Source organism: Maniola jurtina, chromosome 7, assembly GCF_905333055.1.
Source record: "Maniola jurtina chromosome 7, ilManJurt1.1, whole genome shotgun sequence".
In the NCBI taxonomy this organism is placed as follows: Eukaryota; Metazoa; Arthropoda; class Insecta; order Lepidoptera; family Nymphalidae; genus Maniola; species Maniola jurtina.
Genome location: NC_060035.1, coordinates 3,315,753 through 3,336,451, shown reverse-complemented (window position 1 = coordinate 3,336,451; position 20,699 = coordinate 3,315,753). Strand labels below are relative to the sequence as shown.

At 36.3% G+C, this 20,699-nt stretch overlaps 2 protein-coding genes and 1 long non-coding RNA gene across 3 annotated transcripts in view; 1 reads left to right on the top strand and 2 right to left on the bottom strand.

Annotated features, from left to right (window-relative positions):
- LOC123866872 (calcium uniporter protein, mitochondrial) overlaps positions 1–20,699 on the top strand; it is a 199,945-nt gene that overhangs the window by 29,701 nt on the left and 149,545 nt on the right. The window lies entirely within an intron of this gene.
- Positions 1–20,699, bottom strand: part of LOC123866844 (protein javelin) — a 151,803-nt gene that overhangs the window by 22,867 nt on the left and 108,237 nt on the right. The gene's annotated exons all lie outside the window — the stretch shown is intronic.
- On the bottom strand, positions 695–18,868 carry LOC123866886. The gene is made up of 3 exons (XR_006796272.1): positions 18,856–18,868; positions 12,998–13,002; positions 695–883 (listed from the first exon to the last, which is right to left on the bottom strand). It is a non-coding gene; the product is annotated as an uncharacterized LOC123866886 (long non-coding RNA).

Genomic DNA, 20,699 nt, shown 5'->3' with positions numbered 1-20,699 from the left:
AAACTTATATAGACGCGGACGAAGTCGCGGGCATCATCTAGTAATTAAAAATAATTATTAAGTTTTAGCGGAATGGTTAACTCAAAGAACCGCTAGGGAGTGTGGTGGTAGAGAACTAGAGAAACATAATCTTTATAAAAACGCAATATCTCAAAAGTGGGATTAGTTTAAAAAAACTATCAACCCCAACAAGAGCGTGGTAGTGGATCACGAGTCCCCAATGCACCTAATACGACGAAGATAAATTATATATTTCGTTGAAATTTCGCCTGAAATTATGCTTTGTGTTAATTATAACAAATAATTACTCATAGTCGAGAGAATTCTGGATTAAGCATGTCTTCTGTTGGCTTAATATTAGTATTATATGAGAAGGTAGGTAACTAACTAGGGTCTAATGTAATGTACGAATAGAACAGCGAAATATTATCTTTTTTTTAACCGACTTCAAAAAAAGGAGGAGGTTCTGAATTCGTCGGAATCTTATTATTTTATTTTATTTTTTATGTACTACTGGGCATAGCATATTATACATATAATAGTACAGTGGGGCCACTAAAAGTTGTGAAATAAAAAAAATTCAAAAGGAAAATAAAATCGACTTCAATAGCCGTTTTTTTCTCTTTTGATTTTTTTTATTCAGATACAAGTTAGCCATTGACTGCAATCTCACCTCGGGTAGGGTTGGATTCAGCATGCAGGTAGTTATTATGATGTAGACATCCGCTGAGAAAGGATTTTGAAAATTCAACCCCTAAGGGAGTGAAATAGGGGTTGAAATCTATGTATTCCACGCGGATAAAGTCGCGAGCTAGTTTTTAATATGTATTGCTCCATATTAGGCTACATCATCTCTTGCCAGCAAGTCTGATTGCAGCCAAGTCTATAAATTAAACAAAAGACATTGAGATCATGAAAGTGGAGATCACTGGATTCAATCAATGCAAATGCCACTCTCTCGAGTGAGACAACCCTTTTTTATTTTTTTTATTTTATTGGGAGGAGGAAAATCCTCATGGATACCGTCTGGCATGCCCGACTCCACTGCAGATGTTGCGCAGTGACCTACGGACTAAAAACCTCCTCCACTCTTCGATATCTCCGCTCACGGCTTCCCGGAATTGCACGAAGCATTGCATCAGGAAGGCAGCTGTTTTCTAGGGCATGGGGTTTTGCCTCTCCCATTCATCATCTTCTCTCGTTTTTATTGTATGTTTGATTAGCTTAGCATGCCTTTCCCATTCTTCTTCATTCTTCAACATTCTGGGTATAAGGTTTTTTGGATTTAGCTTAGAGACAACCCTTTAAAAGTATGTAAGTATATTGCTTCAACTTCATTCAAATCGATCCACTAGAATCCTTCAGAACGGGTCAACAGAAAAATAAATCTGTCTTTGAGATATTTACCTAAATAAATCTTGTTCGCAAAGAATACATGTTAATCAACGGTCTTGTCCTCTTCAAGTGGAATTCGGTCCTTTAAAAATTAAATTACAGAAATTCAGTCCGTAAATTCAGTGTCGCGAGTGAAGTACACCAAAAGAAAATCTCGAGAGAAATTTTCAGGATATTTGTGTGAAATCTTTCGTACGTACAAAAAATTCTTCAAGATCTTTTCGCTTCTGGTATTATATTCCGTTAAAATTTCCTTCTAAAGCTGTGATAGCATACCTGAGAGTTCACCGTGACTTTCTCAAAGGTGTGTGAAGTCTACCAATCCGCACTTGGTCAGCGTATGGCCAAACCCTTCTCATTCTGAGAGGAAACTCGTGTTCAGTAGTGAGCCGGGGCGACAGGTTGACCATGGTGACGATGATCAAAATTCCTTAGTCTTCAACAAGTAGTGGAGTTTATTCTAACAGTGGGTTCTCTTTCATAATATTATATGGCAATGAAAACGTTCCAGATATAAAATGAATTCCTACCTACTATCAGATCTTAATGCAGCAGCTGCATGTGTGTCGTTGAATCGAATTGAATATTATAGCTTTATGCAATAAAAACTTAATTATGGTTGCCTTCACCTCGTTTTATTTTAACTGCGGTCACAACGAGCTTTGAGGTCGAAACGAGATCATTTGTACAGACTGCGCTGAAATGCTTTATGAATTTGATTTTAATGAAGCTACGCTACGATACGTTAGTATGACCATACCGAAGTTTAGTTGATTAGAATTTTATTTTTACTATCGTGTTAGGATATGGAAAGATTGGGAGCCCACTGCATTATTAACCCAAGAAAACTCCCTACCATTTCATGAATCCATTTAATGGAAAAGGGGCACGATTATCAACAAAGAGTATTACGGTATCGAGGGCCAAATCTAGAATAAAGATAAGTAGTCACACAAGCAAGAACATAATATCTTACTGTATGCTCCGTTTTATCAGCACAGGTAAATTGGAGAACCTTGATTGTATAACCGATAACATGAAAAATTCAAAAGCGTTTCAGAAAATCATACCTATTTGAATAAGAAAAGTTACTATTCAATTCTTTGCGAATGTCGTCAAGACTTAGGACTCTTGTGGATTGTTTGCGCCTTGCAATCGATAGGTATGTAGGTGGTGACCTACCTATCGCATCTTCGAGGAAAATAAATCGTTTTTAACCCCCGACCCAAAAAGAGGGGTGTTATAAGTTTGACGTGTGTATCTGTGTATCTGTGTATCTGTCTGTGGCATCGTAGCGCCTAAACGAATGAACCGATTTTAATTTACTTTTTTTTGTTTGAAAGGTGGCTTGATCGAGAGTGTTCTTAGCTATAATCCAAAAAAATTGGTTCAGCCGTTTAAAAGTTATCAGCCATTTTCTAGTTTTATTGTAGAAAAGAAGGTTAGATAACCCTTAGGTTCATAATATTCAAGTGTCAATTGACAAATGTCAAGCTGTCAAGATGGACGTTGCCTAGATATACATAATTATTTATTTGAAAATGATTTTAATATGATGATTGTTAGCCGTGAGCGTCGCGTCGCTCAGTTGACAGTCACCTTGACTGATGTGTGATCTAGGAAGCAAATAATACGTAGTACCTAAATTCTGTGAAGTATCTACCTAATTTTTATTTTTTTAAATGTGACTGCCGACACAGGTGGCAAGTGGTAGCGACTGGCGACAGCGACAGACGACACTTGCCGCGACAGGGTCGCCTGTTGTCGCCTGTCGCTATGTTCAGTTTGAATTAGCAACAGGCACAGCCATTTCTTGAATCAGTTCAAGTTGCTTTGACACGTTATGTGAGATAGGATGTCGACAGAGCTTCAGTGGTCTACGTATACGTTTTGTCGCTCTGATGATAGCGTCACTATAACGGTGTGTTGTGGTGGTGTGGCGACCAGTGTTGCCATACCTTATCGGAATACTTTTTCATACAAAGTCATAGAAAGCGTATAGGAACCAGTAGAGTCGCTTGCAGTCGGCGATACGGTCGCTTCTCACTATCGTCAGTCACTGCCGCTTGCCGCCGATCGTGAATTCGAGCCTTTAGATACTCAGATGAGAGACTTTTCACCTTTAGGCCTACGCCACACTTGACGGAAATTTCTGTTTGAAATGCGTACGTCACTATTTATTTATCTACCTGTACAATATCCCAAAAGATATCGTACAATCTTTACCTTATTTATACATAAAAGATGTCACACGAGGTAAAGGCCTCGTTATAAAAAGACATAAAAACGTGTTATGAAAGCTCTCCTTGAACACGCACTTAATGGTTGACCCCACTTTGACCCGCTCTGTACAAAACTCAAAAAATATAGGTATCATTACCTTAACCTCATTTTAACCAAAATCGGTGTTACAACATTGTCTAAAGAACTTAATGAGTAAAGTACTACGGGTATTAAAAATACGGGTGACAACTCTAATTGGTCTCTCATCAATTAATCGTATCTCGATTGATTTCAAGCGAGAACAGGTCCGACAGACACGTCGGACAGACAGACAGAAAACCAAATGATGATCTATAATTAATTTTTTCCTTTTTAGGTACAGAACCCCAAAAATATAAGTATCATTACTGTAACCTCATTTTAACCAAAATCGGTGTTACAACATTGTCTAAAGGAATTAATGAATTAAGTACTAAAGGTATAAAAATAGCTGAACGGTGTCGTTAAACGATTAGTTGGGTTATTAACGACTCTAATTGATCTGAAATCAAATCCGACCTCAATCGATTTCAAGCGAGAAAAGGCTCTTGTATTTTGTTTTGTGATTCATTAAAGCTTATAAGTACTCTACAATTTTAATTGGACATGGATTTTAGACTAGCTGATGTCTGAACAAAGCCCGCGTGGGTTTAGTTTTTTAAAAATCCCGTGGGACCTCTTTTTCGGATAAAAAGTAGTCTATGTTACTCTTCAGGTCTTTAACTAGAACACGGCAAAAATTTCGTCGATCCGTTGCCCCGTTGCGACATGATTGAAGGATAAACCAATAAAGTAACAAACAAACACACTTTCGCAATTATAATATGGATTGGTAAGTAATTGATTTTTCAAATTGGAATTCCTAGTCACCATTTTTATTATGGTCGCTCTGAATGCATCACAGCAAATCGGTTAAACGGATAGATCCTTAGGAATCCCGTAGGAACTCTTCGATTTTCCGCGATAAAAAGTAGCCCATGTCCGTCCCCGGGATGTAAGCGAACTACCAAATTTCGTTAAAATCGGTTCAGCGGTTTAGCCGTAAAAACGTATAATAAAAAATAGCGCTAAACTCGCTATTTTTTTTATTTAAAAAAATATCCACCGAACAAAAGATACAGTTCCTATTCCAACAAAAATTAACGGTATTGGACCCGCATGTTTGAAAGAACCCGTAATAAAATCTTACTAGGTACCTTTGTAAAGGACACGTCGGGAGTGTTCCATGAACCGTCAAATTTAATCACCCGCATCAGCGATCATTTATTGAATTGTGATCGCGCAAATTCACAACCGTGTTAAGGTCGGCCGAATTCGATTCGTAAGCGATTCACAAGGCTTGTTGTTGTTTTTTACATGACTCTTGAGACTTATCTCGTTTTTGTCTCTATCGAAGTGCGGAAATCAGCTCCTTTAGCACGACAGTTTTTACTATCATAATCCTACCTTTATACTCTACAGTCACTAGCGACTCGCTCCGGCTTCGCGTCGGTGACGATTTTTTTCTCACATTACTACAATTCTCTACCTATCTTTGTGCTTTTACTCTGTGGTTACTAGCGGCCCGGGTCACGATTTTTTTCCGAATTAACTCACAATTATTATGATCAATGATCATACCGATAACTTATTTTCGCAAAATGGTCACAAATTTTATAAGCCTAAAAAGCCTACTTCCTTCTGAGATACATTTTCTTTATATTGATGAACACCGTATGAAAATCCGTATAGTAGTATGTGAGATTAGCCTGAACAACCACGGGGGACTTTAAATGATAGGACGTAGTGATAAAATATCCCTAGCTTTATCGGTGAAAGAAAACATCGTGAGGAAATCTGCATGCTTGAGAGTTCTCCATAATGTTCTCAATGATGTGCGAAGTCTACCGATGGGTTGAAGACGCTGATGATAACTGTTGAAAATATAGGGTGCGTACTAAACAGGAGACAGGAGCATTCGTTTGTAATGTTACAGCTCGAATTCGAGCGTTACATCGGTGACAGTCAAACCGAGCATTGCATTGCGCGCTTTTGTAATGAATAATGATACAAATTCGAACATGTGCGTGTTACAAAAGCGAATATTCCTTCAATTAGTAGATACTAGGTACTGCATTATTGTTATGTAATGCTCAAAGTCGAATTCCAAATTCTTACATTACATGTAAATGTTCCTGGTCAGTACGCATTGGACCTTTAAGGTCCAAACGCACAAGCTTATGCTGCGCTGCGCGACGCGACGCGGCGCGGCAAATATCTACTATATAAAAATAAGTCGGGTTTTCCTTCCTGACGCTATAACTCCATAACGCACGAACCGATTTCCACGGTTTTGCATTCGTTGGAAAGGTCTCGGGCTCCGTGTGGTTTATAGCAAAGAAAATTCAGGAAAAATTTCAACAGAAAAGCGTGAAAATCTTTTTTCATAGCATGTACTACAAACCAAGTGGCGAAACGGAGTTCGCCGGGTTTGCTAGTAGTTTATAATATTATGAGTTTTTAACCGACTTCAAAAAAAGAATGAAGTTCTCAATTCGTCGGAATCTTTTTCTTTATCGTGCAAGGCGCCGCCGCGTCGCGTCGCGCAGTGCAGTGCAGGACAAATGCGTTTGGACCATTAGAGGTCTCTTTGTAACAACTATTTCGATAAGAGATTAATATTAATAAGAACTGTTTAAGCTGACCTTAAAAAGTAGGCCGTGTCGAGATTAATTGGTTACGTACACATGTAGTTTGTGAAATCAATATTACCTAGGACCTTGGATATGTTATTTAAAGGAGATCATTATTTTTGGGCCTTTTCTGAAAGTGCCGGCCAACGAAAAAAAATGGTACGGATCGTTAGAACTAGCCATTTGGAGTAATAGTTAATATGGCAGAAAAGTTGTAGGATTGCTCTGAACCAAGTTATACAAGGTCGAAGATTCGTCATTTTCATACATTTTATTGATTTCTAAAAGTGCTGGGAAACATAAAATAATGTTAGATATTGCTAGAACTAATGATTTGAAGCAATTTTCATTATGACCCGAAGGCTGTGGGGCCATTATATGTCGTGTTATACAAGTTATACAAAAAATTAATATACATTGTATAATTAATTGTAACCGATTTTATGATTTTGTTACTGTTCTTATTGTTTTATACGAATTTGAATACACGTACAATTATTTTGACTCCCACGAAGTGCTGGATCAGCTGCAATGTGGACAAAATTCGTTTATACATACCTGGATTGTATGCGGCCTTGTAATACTAGGTGATCTCATCCAGCCATCTCCCAAACTTCTGCCACTGGGATATCTCCGGCGAGCTCTGTGATGAATGCACCATTTGGTTATAAGTACTGTTCACCATAGTAACTACGGGCTTGCTTCAGTTGATAGCTGCCCAAAGCAACCTGCGTCGATTCTTCTGTGAATCTAGGAAAGTCATTGAACGGAGGATGTCGGCTTCCATAGCCTGGAAATGAGCTCTTCTTCTATTATAATTATTGTATGTGATAACAAATTCTGCTAAACTGTTTTGCGCATTGACCAGTTCATGGATTTTGTTAAGGAAATCACGTCTTTAGTACACGTTATTGTCTATCAGAACATGATAGCTGTTTAGCGATGTTACCGCAATCCTGTAATAATCTATCACGTTACTTAATGCCCGGTCACTCTGATCAATCCTGAGCAAACGAAAATCTCTTTTAAAGCAATTGTTCATCACTTCCACCATCCAGCGGCAATTGGTAACAAGCTTAGATTTATTGGTTTGGTCAGTAATTAGCTGGGTTTCATTTAAATGTTTTGTTTCTAGCATTTGTGTCACATAACCGCATGCCTCAAGAAAGAAAGGCTATCTATAAAGGTCATGTACAGACAGATACAGGCATGTACATATATCTTCAGATAAACACTAATTACTTTTTTCAGTGAAAATCATACCCTAACCACAAATTCCGAAACCATTAAAAGCCTTTATATTTGTTGCGATGGAACAATAATCTACACGCTGCAGCAACTTACAATGCCTAGATTTTAAATGATACCTTAAATAATATAGAAGATTTTTACTGGATTTTTAACTTAGTCAATGGTTTTAGAGATACCCTAAACAATCTTGAGGTAATCTTTCTTTCTTGAGGTGTGCGGTTATGTGGCACAAATGCCAGTAACAAAACATCAGTAAAAACCCAGCTAACTACTGACGAAGCCAATAAATGTAGACTTTTTACCATTTGCTGCTGGATAATGTAAATGATTAACGATCGCTTTAGAAGAGATTTTTGTTTACTCAGGGTTATTCAGGATGATCGATTATTTCAGGATTTTGTCAGCATTGCTGAACGGCTATCATGTTCTGATAGACAACAACGTGCATGCACGTGATTTTCTTGACGTAATCCATGAATGGCCAGTGAGCAAAATAGTTCAGCAGAACTTGTTATCACAAACAATATGTAATTATAATATAAGGAGAGCTCATTTCCAGGCTATGGAAGCCAACATCCTCCGTTCAATGACTTTCCTAGATTCACAGAAGAATTGACGCAGGTTGCTTTGGGCAGCTATCGACTGAAGCAAGCCCGTAGTTACTATGGTCAACAGTACGTATAACCAAATGGTGCATTCATCACAGAGCTCGCCGGAGATATCCCAATTCCCAGTGGCAGAAGTTTGGGAGATGGCTGGATGAGATCACCTAGTATTACAAGGCCGCATACAATCCAGGTATGTATAAACGAATTTTGTCCACGTTGCAGCTGATCCAGCACTTTGTGGGAGTCAAAATAATTGTACGTGTATTCAAATTCGTATAAAACAATCAGAACAGTAACAAAATCATAAAATCGGTTGCAATTAATTAAACACAGTATATTAATTTTTTATATAACTTGTATAACACGACATATAATGGCCCCACAGTCTTCGGGTCATAATGAAAATTGCTTCAAATCATTATTTCTAGCAATATCTAACATTATTTTATGTTTCCCAGCACTTTTAGAAATCAATAAAATGTATGAAAATGACGAATCTTTGACCTTGTATAACTTGGTTCAGAGCAATCCTACAACTTTTCTGCCATATTAACTATTACTCCAAATGGCTAGTTCTAACGATCCGTACCATTTTTTTTCGTTGGCCGGCACTTTCAGAAAAGGCCCAAAAATGTATGGAGCTAGAATGATCTCCTTTATGTTTGAAGTTAGACTATGTATATGCCAATAACATATTGACTGAAAGTGTTGTTTTTCCAGCGTTTAGCATAGTCGTGATCTGCGCAAGGCTTTTATATTACAAAGTCAATACAATCAACAAGTCACGAATATGTCGACATTGGTGTTTACGCTAGGTCTTACACTAAAAATAGTACATAATACAAAAGTTTAGGTAACTATACGTATCAAACACACATAGTTCGAAAAACCGACTCGTTGGGATTCTAAAGTGTTAGAATGGTAACCTCGCACCAGAAGGCGAAGCGTCTAAAACCCCCTTCAGGTAGACAGGCGAAATCAAACGAGTCGCAGTTATGGAGCCGCTGGATTCAGGCGGCGCGAGGCCGCGGCGTGGGGTGTGGAAGCCCCTACAAGAGACCTATGTCCAGTTGTGGACTATCGGTTGATAATGACGATGACGACACGTATAAAACAATTGATCGACTGACAGACAACGCACAGCCTATAGACCATGGACCCAGAGATTTGAATATGGCAGAAGTATTCCTTGAGTACTCCCAGGTTACTAGGAAATGCTATTAAGAAATTCTAAACTGATCTTTAAAAACCTAAACGCATGCGAACGAAGTCGCGGGAATTTTGCGGGCGGCTCGCTGGTAGTGAGTGATAATTCATACGTTTATTTATGAAAGTTACCCAGGAAGATACCATTTGCAATGCGATGCGTTTCGTTGCCGCGCGGCCTGCCCTTATGTGCGCGAGCCTTTAGTTTAAAACACCTTTTAAGTCTTATAGCAAGTAATACACCTCCTTATCTTATATTTTCTTGGCAAGAATATCCAATTTTATATTCAAAAGCACACGTACCTGAATCTAATTTATAGTACAAAGTGAAAAGTGGCCTAAGTATGTTTCTGTTAGAGCGGTGAATGGATGAAAAGTGAACACTGAACACTTTTATTGAGCACTAAATTCAAACGCTACGTGCGAGAAGATGCTGTCTTTGAAAGCCTCTGGCAACGTATTAGATATCTAAGAACTGCGAATGTGTCTATGCAAATAGAGGAATGTATTATATAAAAAGAAAAAGCTGACTGACTGACTGATGATCTAAAAACGCACAGCTCAAACTACTGGACGGATCAGGTTGAAATTTGGCATACAGATAGCTAAAATGACGTAGATATTTGCTAACAATAGATTTTGAAAATTTAACCCCTAAGAGGGAAAATCAGGGGTTTGAAGTTTGTGTAGTCCACGCGGACAAAGTCGCGGGCATAAGCTAGTACTAGACCTTAGATCTAGACAGTTGGTACAGAGCTTTTCATTATAAAGTAGACAAGGAATAAGGTCGAATTTTTCGAAAAGGATGGTTGTTATTATGTTTTTGAAACTGAAGTCTAAAAATTGTACAAAAAAAAATGGATGCATATGTGACGGATATTTTGCGTGAAAGCGAATGAAGTTAAGAAGTGTAGGTTAAAACAAGTTGGTTTTCCAAGTTTATTTAGTTTAAGCTGGTTAAATCCGTTTACACTGAAACAAAGCACGTTTGAAACTGTACAAATAAATGGCAGATACAAGCAAAAAAGAAGGAACACGTACTCGTATGTTAGTTACCCTACTTTCGGATACCTCTTATTCGACTTCTCTATGCAATTGAACTTCGAAGAGAATTAAAAATACATTTTGCGAATAGGTACAACCATGGTACAACTAACTGCTTTTAGGTAGATAGTGACTTATTTTTTTTTATTATGTAGGATCACATATTATTATGGATGACGATTGCAGTCAGGCGTACACCTTCATAACCTCGACTAAAAAGATTTGATATCTGAAAATCATACTGATATCTTAGCTATTAGCTTTAGAGCTCAGAGTTATAAATACATTATTTATTAATTTTTCAAAATACTGATTTGTGATGATTGCAGTGAACCACAAAGTATAGACGGCGCGTTTCTAACAACTGTCATTCAAAACTAGAGGCCACAAACTTACGTTTGTTAAACACGTAACTTATACCAATTTAAATTAGCGTAAACCACAATACATTCATGATTGGTTCATGATTGGCTCGTATTGTGTGTCGTGTGATACTGACTGCGCCGTAATTGGCCTACAAAGTGACAGTAACGGAGCTACTATTAAATTGAAGACGCCTGCGGTAGATTATATGCACCACGCACCTCGGCAGAGATTTCTTTACGCTTTAATGGAGCGTACGGGATATTTCTAAACTTTGTCGTTCACTGGTTTTGGGAAACTGCATAAGCTTGTCTATTAACGTAGGTAGGTATATGATAGAAGTATTGCGTGAGCTATTAAGATTTGAGGCAATAAATAATAAGCGCGGGCGCATATCTGGCGAGGGCAAGCGCAGAGCCTGTGGTGCAAAGTTTTCTAAACGCGATACGTACACACTCCTGTAAGTTTTTGAAAAATAAAAGCAATAAAATACCTAGTTCTTTGTTAAACTCTGTCATCGATTGGGAATAGTTTCTAGTGTGAAAGATACAGTGACGATAGTTTGATTGTTCTTGATAAGATATCCTCAACTCTATCCCAGTTACCTAATAAACTTTCCGATCAAGTTCACACAAAGTACCGACATAGTTGAGATTCTAGTCCCGTAGTATCAGAGGTAGTACAATGAAAGTAAAACTTCATTAACCGACTTCCTTCAGCAATTTAACTTTGCATAATGTACATAATATTATAACATCTACGTATGATAAGTGATTCAACTTTATAATATCACGTTTTATTCATTTCTCGGCATTCTAATTTGTTTATAACTTTGTATTTATAGGAATTGAGTTCATTTGTCTTTGAGACGTGTTTTATCTCATGACACGCTTTAATTGCCTTAAAATATATCATTTGCGATTCGCATAATTATAATTACATCATAATAAATCATAATTATATATTGTTATAATATTTTAAGTATTCATTTTAGTTTTTGAAACATTCATGCATTATAGCACTTAGCAACATAAAACAAACTACAAGTACCTACTTACTTACAGATATAAATTTGCCTGAATAGTCTGATAATAACAGGAATAGTAATTTTAAATTTACGTACATATTTTATGCGTTCATTGCACTGTAAACTTTGTATTTTATTTTTTAATGTGTGATCTGATCTGTGTGTGATTTTTATTAATCTCTACCCAATATTATGAATGTGAAAGGGTGTTTGTTTATTCTTCAATTTTGCCGCCACGGAGCAACGGATTAACGTAATTTTTGCATCACTTTTTATTTCTTTTTATTCCGAAAAATCAAAGAGTTCCCACTTAAGGTGCCCACTAAGCCGCGCCGCGGCTGGAGAGAATATCGTGCGGGGCGCTGACCGCGACGCGCAGTTCAGCTGCAGTTCAGTTCAAGTGCGTGGGCACCTTTAATTTGTTAAACCTAAATCAGCACTGATAAAGACGCAAGTATCAGCTCATTTCAATTCAGGAATAAATAGGATAGAATTGTAATTCTTTAAATTTTTTAAGGTTTGAATAGGTAATTCTAAAAACACTGGTCAAATGCGAGTCGGACACGCACACGTAGGGTTCCGTAACATCTTAGGGAAATAATACTTTTTAATTTTTTTAATGTTCATGGCGGCCATTTTTAATTTTTTTTTTATTGCTTGTTATAGCGGCAACAGAAGTAACCTAACAGAAGGAAAATTATGTAAGATTTATTATGTAAACATTAAGTTATTTCTAAACACACATCAAGAATAATTAAATTAAATTAAAAACTAAAATCTAAATTACTAAAACAAAGAACAAAGAAAAACAAAGAACAAAGAAGTAAAATATACCATCTAGGTATATCTATTACGGATCACGAGATACGACCTGCTGACAGACAGACTAACAGCGGAGGCTCGTTGGCATTCTTCGGGTACGGAACCCTAAAAAAGATTTAAAAAGAGTTTTCGATAAATAAAATTTGGCATAAATATTCGCATTGACTCAGCGAACTCAGCAGACGATAAGCAAACTGAAAAGTGTGTTACTTTTTTAAGCGCCCGTATCTATATAGAATTGAAAGTCTGTGGTGTCATTGACCCAGACATCAGCTGTGTTGAAATTTTTATATCACTAACGTTATGCTTTTGTTAATAATATACTTACCTAGTTGTGATAACAATACGCTACCTTTTTAGAGTTCCGTACTTGAAACGGAAAAAAGGAATCTTTATAGGGTCACTTCGTTGTCTGTCTGTTTGTCTTGTCTGTCAAGAAAAGGGAATCAAAACCTATAGGGTAATCTTCCCGTTGATCTAGAATTATGGAATTTGGCAGGTAGGTAGGTCTTATAGCACAAGTGAAAAAAAAAACCGAAAACTGTGAACTTGTGGATACTTCACAAAAAAATAATTTAAATATGTTCACGAGGAAATAATTTATTTACTACATCACATATATAGCGCCGTCCTTCATTAAATTGCAGTGTTGCACATAAATGTGTTAGGTAGGTATATATATCTTGTACAATGGTACGGAACCCTTCGTGTGTGAATCTGACTCGCACTTGATCGCTTTTTTGAGGTATGGATGGACTTGCAGATGCTTGAAAATTGATTTGCCTTTGATAAATGAGTTCGGGGAAAATAACGTGGCGAGGAAACCTGCGTGCCTGAGCGTTCTCCATAATATTCACAAAGGTGTGTGAAGTCTGCCAATGCGGGCAGGGCCAGCTACTATGACCCTTCATTCTGAGAGGAGACCCGTGCTCAGTGGTGGGCCGGCGATGGTTTGATCATGATGATGATGACCATTCGGTTTGAAGATCCTTTTGGGTTAATAGTGTTATTATGTCAGAACTCTGCTTGAAGTTGCCAATCCAGTTATTAACGGAACCTTGGTGAAGTACCACTTTACCTTTCGGCTCATGATTTCTTTAGTAGCCTTAAAATTAAAACCTGTTACCATCCTTTTAAAAAGGTTAAAAGCATACTGCATAGTTAACATTATTTTAATGTTAACGCTAACATTTTTAAAACATATTCTGTGAAGTATTGCGCTTTTGCCTTGCAAGCAACTCGTCGCGTTGACTTAGTCAATTTTACAAAAATATAGTTTTTTTTGAACTGCTTAGTACTTGTAAGTTGGTCTTTTCGGTCGCGGCTAGTAACGATACTATTCTAATGGCAAAGCTTTCTCTAAAGTTCTAGAGTTTTGTTACGGTGCTCCATGGGAACCGATAAGGACAAAGCTTGTATAGAAAACTACCTATAGCCCTATAAGGTTAGATCACAGTCAAGTAAAAAATTTAACGTAAATATACGTGGGATCCTCTCATACCGTGAAGGTATGCTATCTGTATAACATGGTAATAAAATCGTTCAATAATAAATCCGTACCCGGGTTTAATCTTACATGAAACGTAGCATAATAAATCGGGTATTGTTAGATTCAACCTTTTGTTCAGTTTCTTATGAGATAGGCTCAACGTCGAGCTAATCTCTACGTGTACATACGGATCCCATTTTAATAAAATTGTTCGAAGGAAAAAGCCCGCATATATTGAACTTCATATAAATGCGATTACTAGCTACTAACAGATAAAACTGACCTTTTTATTAGTAACCTAGAGAACTGTGCCTGTATTAGAATATTACGGAAAAATTGTTGGATCATTACATATTCAAAACTACAAAACAAGTAGTTCAATCTGAATATGAGGCGTGTGATTGCGTATCGTACAATACCGGGCTACTGTATTTAACAGGGCTCTCTCCGTCACTCGTTTCATACAATCGTAGTTCCAGTTTCATTTGAATATTAAGCAACCAAAGTCCATGAAATTTTGCAGACATATTCTAGAAACTAATATCTGTGTCTGTGGTGTTTTAGATTTTTCTAAAAATATGTAGTTTTAAAATTACAGGGGCTTAAAGATTTGTATGAAAATTTTTAAGACCGCGTAACTTTGAAACCGAATATTTTAACAGAAATCTGGAAAACCTTCCAGATTTCTGTTAAAATATTCGGTTTCTGTAAAAAATTCAGAAGAAAAATTGGATAGCATACCTTCACGTTATGAAATGATCCCACGTATATTTACGTTAAGTTTTTTACTTGACTACGATCCAACCTTATAGGGCTATATATAGGTGGTTTTCTATATAAGCTCTTTCCATGTTTCCATGGATCACCGTAACAAAACTCTAGAACTTTAGAGAGAGCTTTGCCATTAGAATAGTATCATGACTAGCCGCGACCGAAAAGATTAACTTACAAGTACTAAGCAGTTAAAAAAAACTATATTTTTGTAAAATTGACTAAGTCAACGCGACGACTTTTGCCTTGCAAGCAGCAAGGCAAAAGCGCAATACTTCACAGAATATGTTTTAAAAATGTTAGCGTTAACATTAAAATAATGTTAACTATGCAGTATGCTTTTAACCTTTTTAAAAGGATGGTAACAGGTTTTAATTTTAAGGCTACTAAAGAAATCATGAGCCGAAAGGTAAAGTGGTACTTCACCAAGGTTCCGTTAATAACTGGATTGGCAACTTCAAGCAGAGTTCTGACATAATAACACTATTAACCCAAAAGGATCTTCAAACCGAATGGTCATCATCATCATGATCAAACCATCGCCGGCCCACCACTGAGCACGGGTCTCCTCTCAGAATGAAGGGTCATAGTAGCTGGCCCTGCCCGCATTGGCAGACTTCACACACCTTTGTGAATATTATGTTAATATTATTATAAAAAAAACTAAATTAGAATCGGTTAATTAGTTTAGGAGCTAAGATGCCACAGATAGATACACAGATACACACGTCAAACTTATAACACCCCTCTTTTTGGGTCGGGGGCTAATAAACCGCCTTGGAGTTAGTACTTAACTTCAAATTGGACTACATGTTTTGCGAGCAGACCTAACATTACGAGCTAGCTTCGCGAAAAGTGCAATTGGTTTGGTAACCCAATGACCTTCTTTAGAAGGTCATTGTGGTAACCCGTACATAGATGGACAGACGCTAAGATAAAGGAATATTCCCTGCTCAGTGGACAGACGACATCAAATGAGTCGCAGGGAACCGCTGAATTAATACAAGTGGTACAAAATCGATGTGGAAATCTCTACAAGAGAGCTTGCTAAGCAGAGGTCAGCAATGGGTCAGCAGTTTTTTTTTTTAATTTATGGACTAGCGCTTGGTTGCAATCAGACCTGTTGGCAAGTTATGATGCGGCTTAAGATAGAGCGCGTTGGCTTGGAAGATTCAAATTCAAATTCAAAATGTTTTTATTCAATTAAACTTTTACAAGTGCTTTTGTATCGTCAAAATAATCTACCACTGGTTCGGAATGCCGTTCCTACCGAGAAGAACCAGCAAGAAACTCGGCGGTTGCTCTTTTCAAGATGCACATTCACTGTTGACCTAAAGGAACCTGTATTAAAAGTGGAGGGAAAAAACGACGCCGGACGTTTATTGGTTGAGACGAGAGAAGATATATTTTCATATCGTGTTGTTTGATTTAGCTCTTATTCATGCTTCGATAAAACCTCAAAAGCAGATTTAGAGACGTTATCTCGCAAAGATGGGTGATACAACACGTTGCATCTGACGCAGATGCGATAAGAGACGCTTATCTCTTATCAATGTTCGGAGCACTGTTGCGAACAGTTTCGTATTTTATTAGGATGTTATATTTTACTATTTATCTTCATTTTCGTCCATTAAAATAAAATGCTAATCCATAATTTCATACTAATATTATAAATGCGAAAGTTTGTCTGTTTGTAGGTCTGCTAGTTTTTCACGACCCCTCCGATTTTGACGTTGGTACAGAGATAGCTTGCATCGCGGGGCATACATGCATACATACATATTTTAATAATATTTTCCTGTCCGGATTTCGCCCACTGCAGGCAATCTTAACCTGGATAAGGCAACTACGCAAACTGAAGTGCACGCTGCTGAATTTCTTTATAAAGCCAATAATTTTTATCCCTACCCGGAGCTCGATCTCAGGGCCTCATAATTAGCAACCAAAAAGCTAGTCATAGGCAGTAAAGTTAAATTTTGAGTGCGTTGCCAGATCATAATAAAGTCGAAGCCATTTTACGAGATATCACTAATATGGTAAGTGAGGTCCGTATTTAATAATAGCTGAAAATCTCATTTAAATAATTATAAAGACCATAAGATGCAGACTTTTAGCAGAAGTGTGTTATTACTGATGGTGCAAGTCAGTGTAAATAACAGTAAAGTCTAGACCGACTTTCGAATATCTTTCTAACAAAGTAAAATAGTATAACTTATAAGATATGGGGACATCTACTCAACGTTTTATGACTTTCAGTTCTTATCCACAAAATATGATACCTAAAACTACATCACTTTGAGAAATTGAAGTGTTTTCCTTAAATATTTATGTCCACAAAGTGAATTTACAAACGTAAACACGAGTTTATTCAAGATATGTTTGAAGGAACTCGTTTTAAAATCAAACGGCAAAAACTTAATAACTTTATTATTTAAAACAAAAAATTCTCAACATCACTACATCATACATTGTATTATAGTAAATACCTCGTCAATCTATTAAAGTTTCAACAAGTTCTTCGCAAAGTTCATCGATGGACATTTGGATGTCAAGGTGCTAGAATAGCACCCTCGCAACTTAAAATGCAACAAGACAGACAATCGCAGTCGGGTTTTAGTTTTCAACTTTATCTTGTTACTAGCGACTCGCCCCGGCTTCGCACGGGTGTTCTATGGAAAAGTGGTTATAATGGCTAAAATATAAATGTTTGGTTTATACTATCGCGGACTTTTTTGTAGGCATTATTGAGTTCTACAACTTTTCTATAGAAGTCAACCATACATCTCTAACCATTTAGGCAGCGTTCGCGAGAATCGTTAACGTACGGCAGTTTTTTCGACGCCTTACTCCACAATTTTCACTACCACGAAAAATCCTATCTATTTTCCGGGATAAAATATAGCCTATACGGATTCGGGATAGTGAGGGCGCTGGAGTGCGCAACGCAAACATTATCTCTGTGTTACTTGTACGATTAAAAATAGTTACAGTGTGATATGAGACATATTAGGTGAAAAATTACGTGAAATAATGAAAAGGAAATAAAGTTTTATAAATTTTTTACAAGAAAACCATACAATAACGAAATAAACAGTGCAAAAGTGAATAAGCAAAGTGTTACAAAACTGTCACATTAGTGCCTAAAACAAAATAACACAGATACAAGAACTAAGTAGAAGTAATTTAATACAAATAAAAATAGAAATAAAAGTGGTTATCGCAGATAATTTCAATAAAAATTACAATAACCTTAAAATCTTACAACGGATTTTTTCGGCGTCATGTCGGTAAAGCAGTAATCATAGTCAGAGAACTTAGCCGCGGCCGGCTATTTGTTACCTACGTGCTGTCGAGTTTTTAAAATAAATATTGCATGTTTTTTAGTACTACCTATTTGAAATGGAAGAAATAACTGAAATACTAAAAAATATACAGCTTGAGATGCAAACTCAAAAACAAGAACTACACGTTTTTGAAAAAAGTATAACGGAATCCATAAACAACAACATAAACCAAAAATTTTCGGAAATCGAATTAAAATATACTGAATTAAACAATAAAGTCGAAGAACAAGAAAAACGTATAGACCTAATAGAAAAATATATAAGAAGAAAAAATTTGGTAATTTTTGGAATCGAGGAGAAGGAACAGGATTATCATGATTTAACGAAGGAAGTTTTGACACTAATCAATGAAAAAATGTCAGTTGAGTTAAATACTTCAGAAATAGAATCTCTTCATAGAAAAGGCAAGAAGAAGGGCGACAAGATAAGGCCAATAATATTGTCTCTTACCACTGTAAGTAAAAAGATACAAATAATTAAATGCAAGAACACTTTAAATAATACTCCTTATTATGTAAAAGATGATTATCCACAAAAAATATTAAAAGAAAGGATAACTCTCAATGAAAAAGTAAAGAAATTAAGAAACGAAGGAAAAAACGCTATACTTAAATACAACAAAATAATAATATTAAATGAAGGAATACAACAGTCAAAAAACAAAAGAAATCTGCAGGAATCTCCAGAAAATAGTTTTAATAATCAAAACCAACGCAAATTAAAAATGCCCCTCCCAAAACGTCATTTTAAGAAAAATAAAAATTCAAAAGTAATTACAATTCATTAGCTCCCAGTACAGGTGGTCGCTGCGGGAGTCTCAGACCAAAACCCTCACATCAAAATCATATCCTATACTTACTATCAAGACACGCGACAGCGTGTCTCGCCAAGTTCGATTCTAATAAGAACGGCGGCACGCTGACAAGTGTATATTACACGAACCATTTCGAGCTACCTTTGACCCCCCCATAACTCAGAAACTATTGAACCTACATATTTGTAATTTTGCATATCTATTAAGACCCCTTTAAACGCTTAGAATCCAAAATTTCATGAAAAAATCTTTTATCGATAATAAGTTATTAAGGTCTGAAAAGTGCCATTTTTAACACTCACTCACTCACTCACTCATCAAAAACCTAACCTACTTCCAGGTGACTTAGAAACTTCAAATTTGGTATAGTAATAGGTAATTAGGTGTATACAAAGGAAAAAATCAGAAAATAGCAAATTATGTTTTAATATGTCATATATTATATGACAAAGTTATTGGTGTGGCTAGTAGAACAGCAAGTATGGATCGAGGTGCACATTTTAAGTTTGTAAAACTGTGTAACGTTGGTTCGTTGATCCGTTGCTCCATTGCGACGTGATTGAAGAACAAACAAATACTTGCTCTTTAATATGGGTAGTAATAGGTGATTTACTTCCAAAGCAAGGAACATAACATTAGAACTTCATATATACTAGTGACCTGCCTCGGTTTTGCTTGCTTTCACACGGACAGGTAGTACAATATAAACTATTCACAGAGTTGATTTTCCGTTGTATGTTTTAAGTGGTCTAATTGTGTATTTTTTTTTTGTAAGGGGTAATCTCAGAAGATAAAAGTTATGTACCTAAAGGTTAGGTATACTATATCTGACATACTGTACTTATTAGTTAGGTACTATTGTACTCGTATTAAAAGTGAAATCACACCTGGTGTCTTGTCAAGGGAATCAAAACCTAACGGACCTAGAACATTATGAAAAGCAGGTAGCAATATTATCATAAAAACCAAGTAAAGGAAAAAATCTTAAAACTGTTAATTTGTGGTTAGGCTTACATCACAAAAAAAGTGTTATTTCTTCATGTACGATGGCGCAGAACCCATCGTGTGCGAGATACTTGACTGGTTTATAATGGGGTAAGGGGTAATCTTAGATGATAATATAAGTTATGTATGTATATCTAAAGGTTAGATATATTATGGTATATCTTCTAATAATTACTAGTTACTATAATTTTCGTAAAAATATTCGTAAATTTATTCTCGGTTATGCACAATGAAACGCATAAAAAAGCAGGAACCTTTGAAACAATAACAAACAATTATAGTGCACATGTTGAAGTCCCATGCAGCCCTTACTGGTCAGCTGAAGAGACTCGACATAACATTTTGCTTTACTTGCATAAATGATTATGTTTTAAAATTGTATCCTGAAGCTCAAAAACAATTACTGATTAATATTATCTATACTTAGGTACTATTTGTTATATTATCAACTTAAGAAGTTATTATATTCCATAAAAAATATAAGAGCCAAAAAAAGATTCAATAAATTTTACCCGTGAAAATGTTACTTTAATACATATTATCAATGTCATAAGTCATATTAATAAATCCAACCACTGATATACTATAATACATATAATACCCATGTCAAATTACAACTTTTTGTG